Source organism: Oratosquilla oratoria, chromosome 2 (genome assembly GCF_046742065.1).
Source record: "Oratosquilla oratoria isolate Oo_2021 chromosome 2, ASM4674206v1, whole genome shotgun sequence".
NCBI lineage: Eukaryota > Metazoa > Arthropoda > Malacostraca > Stomatopoda > Squillidae > Oratosquilla > Oratosquilla oratoria.
In genome coordinates, this window is record NC_134778.1 from 634,157 (window position 1) to 640,962 (window position 6,806).

The following is a 6,806-nucleotide window of genomic DNA, read 5'->3' on the forward strand; positions in this document are numbered from 1 at the left end:
ATGTTCTGCTCACTATTTCATAAGCCTGTTTGAAATCGATGAACAGGTGTAGTTGCTCCCTATCATATTCCCAATACTTTTCTATTAGTTGTCTTATAACAAAAATCTGATCTGTTGTTGACCTCCCTCTTCTAAAACCTCATTTGTACTCTCCTACTATATGCTCAATGTATTCTTCCATTCTGTTTTACAATGTAGTGTTCTGTAGCCAACACGTGTAATTACCCCTTCAGGACTCGTGATCGCCGAGTACGGGATAAACAATAGTCACCCCTTAGAACATGCGTTCGACTAAACATGCGTTCGACTAATTTTAATTAATATAAATAACAATGTTCATTATAATAACTTAATTCATTTTATAAATAAAATAAAACATATCCCTCTGCATCCTGTAAAAAGGATATTTATGTATTGTAAATATATTTTGAATAATTGTATACTAAAGACAAAGAATCTAGAATTTCGCCAACATTTCTGTACAAAGTATCATCGCCATTTTCAATAAAGAGATCAGTCATGGGATTGACTTTAAATATCCTAGCTTCCTCCAACAAGGACAATTGTACTAACCACTACAACAATATCTTGGTAAACACTTTATATACAGTTGATAGCAAGCTTATCCTCTACAGTTTGTGCACTCTAACTTTTCATCTCTTTTGTGTATTGGAAGAATTATCCCCACTCCTCAGCTATCTGGTATGCTTTCTTTTGTATCAATTATTTTCATCAGTCGGTGTAGTGCTTTCGTCAAAAAATCTCCTCCTTTCCCTATTTCTGATAATATTCCGTCTTTGCCGGCACTTTTATTGTTTCTTAAATATTTAACTGCTCGTTTAACTTCCTCCAAAGATATTTCGGGCATCTTTTCTTCTGGTCCTTGGATAGTTCGATTACTTGTTGTTGTTTGGGCTGTTTTCCGTTGGTGGATTTAATAATTCATCAAAGTGTTCCTTCCATATTTCCGTCACTTCTGCCTCTCCTGCTATGATTTATCCATTCTTATTCTTTATCATTCTCTCTCTAGCTTGGTACCCAGTTCTTATTCTTTTGATTCCCTGATAAAGTGGTCTTATTTTTCCTCCATTCCTTACTAGTTTCAATATTTTCTACTTATATATATATATATATATATGTATATATATATATACATATATATATATATACATATATATATATACACCAATGGTTTAATTCACCTTACAAGGAAGATAGACAAGTCAAAAGGCAATTTCCCACTCCCACTAATTTCACTCCCGCCCAATCCTCCCACTCCCTTTCACCAGCCTTTCTTCACTCCCATCTGAGCTTCTCATGTATAACAGGCCATTTCTGTATCTTGCTCACTGCCCTTGGTCAGCAGAAGTGCGGTAAGACACAGTATACACACACACACGCGCACACACACACACACACACACACACACACACACACACACACACACACACACACACACACACACACACACACACACACACACACACACACACACACACATATATATATATATATATATATATATATATATATACATATATATATGTATATATATATATATATATATATATATATATATATATATATAAAATATCTATGTTGATTCATCCTTATATGTAATTCTTACCAGTTTGGTCAATGTAACAGGAGCTACACTCTTTACAGGGAATATTGTAGACGTATCCTACATTATTGCAAGGGCAAGGGAAATTTTAATGAGGAGTTCTTTGATGGTGCTTTTTTTTTTTTTTTTAAATAACATTGATATTGAACTCCTTAAGGATGTGAAAAAGTCTTACAAGATTTCCATGAAAGGGAAGAACTAAAAGATACCACACGCCACCTTGAAGACTTCGCTGCCTATTCTCCTGGACTTTCTCCCATTGTTTCCACGTTTTATTCTTCCCTCATCAAGTCACAGAAGATGAAATTTCGCCTAAAGTTTTTAAGGGATTGTCTCCAAGAGCAAGTCTTACCGAAGTCCCTTGGAAACCATCGATTGTTGAAATTGTGTAATAGACCATTTGAGGAATTTCATCAAATCATCTTGCAGAAACATATAGACATCACAAGGTTTGAAGTCCGGGAACTCTTCAAGATTAGCAAATCTGCAAGACAAAGTTGCCATCAAGCCATTCCTGAAGTATGGAAACCTAGTCTATTTGATTATTGTTACGGTAAGATGAGAAGTGTTTGCAAGAAACTTAGCCTTAAAATTAAAAAGAAGCTTGCCTAACTTGTTTAAAATAGTATTGGAGCAAACACGCTAAAGCTAACTTTATGATCAATCTATCAGACAAACCTTTGAGCAACCATGTGAAATGCGCTTTAGATCATGGTCTCAACTTTACTAGCCAACATATTGATTATGTGGATGTGGCCAAAGTATTTTGCAATTTGGAAAAATATGGTGATGTTCCTGTACAAGATACTAATATTGGCGGAGGACTCATTGACAGCTCCTAGTATCCCGAATTGTCTCAGACGTTTCTCACTAGCTTACAAAAACTTGAAAAATTATAAAGATTTACATATCACTAGAGCCGGCAGAAGTAATTGTTTAGTTATTTTTAACAGAGTTGATTATGTTGACAAAATGAAAACCATGTTCAATAATGAAGTTACGTATTCTAAACTCCGTAAAAATCTACTTGAATGAGTTAATGGAGAGTTCAATAAGAATCTAAAAAAGTATTTGAAAGGGAATGACTTACTCATTAAACAAATTTCTACTCTGTCACCCTCCTTACTATATTTGTACGGGTTGATTAAATCACATAAACCTGATAATCCTATTAAGCCTATCATCAGCTCTACTGGTTCCATTTCTTATTATTTATCAAAATGGCTAGTGTCCATTCTGAGTTCCATTGTTGAATCTATTTCTTATTCTCACATTAAAAACAACAAAGATTCAATCAGCAAATTCAACAGCCTAGACTATACTTATGATTTCAAGTTAGTTTTGACATTGATTCTTTATTTACGTGTGTTCCCGTTTTTTATTTGCTTGACTTTCTGAGAAAAGAACTTCAATCGCACAACCTGCAGATATTATTATCAATTTGATAAAATTTTGCGTGGTTGACTCTAAATTTGTTTTCAATGGTGAATTTTATGTCAAAAAAATTTGTATGGCTATGGGGAAACCCCTTATCTCTAGTTTTAGGCAAGCTGTATACGGAGTTCTTTGAAAGGGAATTGTTACCTTGTTTTCTCCGCCGTAAAGTCATTTCATCATATGTCGGTGATATTTTATGCATTTGGCCTACTGATCTTAATTAGGAAAATTTTCTTATTAAATTGAATAATTTAGTGCCTTCTGTTATATAACGGAGGTAGAGCAAAATAACAAATTGCCCTTTTTGGATGTTTCTGTTATTAGAAAAGATAGATGTTTTAGGTTTGACATTTTTAGAAAGCCAACCAATGTTTTGTCATACTCGTATATTCATTTCCATTCTGCACATTACATTAATACTTCAATTTCGGTTTTTTCATCCCAGTTTTTAAGAACTTATAGAATTTGCAGTCCGGAATTTTTAGATCAGGAAATAAGAAGAATATATGACATTGCATCGGGCTTGAAATATCCTAAATATGTTATAGATAAATCACAATATGGAGCCGGGAAGTCCCAAAAGATAATACTTTTTCCAAGAAAAATCTTTTAGTTCTTCCCTTTCATGAAAATCTTCTATGACTTCCTCACATCTTAAAGAAGTTCAATATCAATGTTATTTTCAAAAACAGTACCATCAAAGAACTCTCAGAGACTCCCGTCGTCCTCGCTATCCACTAGTGATCTCAACCAGATATTTCACTTGACCTCTCCTTCTCCTTCTAGTGACCTCACCCAGAAACTTCCTCCAGCGACCTCTCCCAAAAGAATTGCGATGACCTCTCCCACAACCTTTACCACCCTGCTTTTTAAGAATTGACAGTCAGCCAGTGATCATTATTATTTGCTTCATCATCGTCGATAGCAGATCTAGTTATCCTTCGAATTTATAGTTCTTCTCACCCCGAAGAAGCCTCCGTGATAGGTGAAGAGACTTAAAGTTTTCGGTGTTAGTGTCAACAGCTTTTGTGCTTTTACATTGTGTCATTATAGCCATTGGCATTCAGCAGCGCCTTTTACTGCACCCTCTTCTCCATGATGTTGAAATCATGAATGATTATGTTCATACTTTGAACTATGATGACAAAAAATTATTCTTCAAACTGAAGAATTTGAATCTTAAGATAGCCAAAGCTATTAGCACAGTTGACTTCAATCAAAATTTTCTACGTGAAAATCTGTGCCATATACATATATATGTATATATATATATATATATATGTAAGTATGTATATTTGCATATATATATGTATATATATATACATATTTATGTATATGTATATATATATATACATGCATATATATAAACATATGTATATATATATGCATATATATATATATATATATACGTGTGTGCATATCTATATATATATACATATATATATATATATATATGTATGTATACAATATATATATATATATGTGTGTGTGTGTGTGTGTGTGTATACACACACACACACATATATATATATACATATATATATATATATATATATATATATATATATATATATATATATATATATGCAAGCCTCAGACTATTATGACAGTAGAGAAAAGTGGTAGCCGATAAGAAAGGGGTGAAAGAGCAAAGGATGAATCATGGAACCAAAACTTTCTGATGACGCACATTACTTCCATTCATAACTTCAGAATCCCTGAATAATCTTGGCGTAGCTCAGCCCTGATCACATACAATCAGGACGAAAACTGCAATTCAGAGTCGCACACCTTGGTTTTTTGGAAAAAGTTTGCACAGAATAAAAGAATGGCATGTGTTTATGAATATTTTGTTCTCTCACTTAGAGAACTCAGTGATAGCTCTTTGGAATAATCGTCACATCAAAAAGGTAAGAAAAAAAAACATTTGCAAAGTATGATTTATGATGTGAAACATGCTGGGCAAAATCAAGTTGACATGAAATGTATAATTAAGTAGGTAAAGAAGTATACAGAAAATAAAAAATAGTTATGTATGTAAGCTCCATGTCTGGCTGCACGAATGTTTGTATACACTCAAATGTGAATTGCCATATTTATGTACGTACGTAAGTATATATGTATGGGTTTGTCTACATGTATGTATGTATGTATGTATGTATGTATGTATGTATGTATGTATGTATGTATGTATGTATGTATGTATGTATATGTATGTATGTATGTATGTATGTATGTATGTATGTATGTGTGTATGTATGTATATATGTATGTATGTATGTATGTATGTATGTATGTATGTATGTATGTATGTATGTATGCATGTATGTATGTATGTATGTATGTATGTATGTATGTATGTATGTATGTATGTATGTATGTATGTATGTATGTATGTATGTATGCATGCATGCATGTATATATGTATGTATGTATGTATGTATGTAATGTATGTATGTATGTATGTATGTATGTATGTATGTATGTATGTATGTATGTATGTATGTATGTATGTATGTATGTATGTATGTATTTATGTATGTATGTATGTATGTATGTATGTATGTATGTATGTATGTATGTATGTATGTATGTATGTATGTATGTATGTATGTATGTACAAAATATGGTATGTTATTTATAATATTTATAGAAAAAAATCCATACATTTGACATATATCATACAAAATTTAAAGTGCAACTTTGCAACAAGTCAAACCATCAACTGAAACTACCAAAATAATCATGATTATATGTGTCAAAATGGTGTTACACAGTCATTTATTAAGTGGTTTCTTCTTGGAGCTTTGAAGCGCCGTCAGTTGTATTCCACACCATGCAGGCGATATTTCTTCTGTTTGGGATCTGTGGTGATGACATTTGCAAAATCACTCATCATCCTAACTCCACTCTTAGCAATGTCATTCACTACTATAAGGTTTCTCACATATTCCAAGGCTTTCTTGTAGTCATCCAACCCGATCCAGGAGCCCATCAGGTCCAATACTGAGGACGTCTAACAAAAGGTGGGACTCCGGATGAATGAGATTTACTAGTGTGGTCTTGGGTGTCACCTTCTGAAACACAGGTTTTTCCCTTCTAAAGCTATATGGTTTCTGAGTGACATCAGCTGAGTAGCAATGTCCTGTTTCTGCTTGTCATTCAGCCTGCTGCTGAAAAGCTCAAATGGCACGGCCTCCTGTGTCAAGTACCACTTGTAATTTTCCATTTTCTGAAGAACTGCTTCAGCAACCTCTAGGTTTGATTTCTTGTACCTCAACATGTCCTGGATAATCTGAAAATCATTCACAGGAGCATCCGCAGCAGATGTTGACATCATTCACGTTGGTGTGTAGAATAGTGCCAGGAAGATGTTGAGTCGTTCCAGCTTGACACCTGTAAGCCCTCATGTCTCCACCAAGTCCATTGATGCCTCAGCTTGAACTGTGCTGTTGAGCTGTCAATGACAGGTACTCCCAGTAACTTCCCTTCAGGTGGTCCAGACACGAACACAACTAAAGTCTCTGAGGTGGTCCCAGGTTCACTATCCAGGACGTCTCTGAACACCTTCCTAGCCCAGTGTAGAACAGCAAGCTGTTAAGGGTCCTCATTGAACTCCGCCATGTAGCTTTGGCTGATGTTGTACCTGGACAGCATTCTTTTACGACATGTTGTTGATCTAGAAATGATTAATTTGACCAGATTAGCCACAACCGCTTGCAAGGTGGCAGAAACTAGGCAGTAA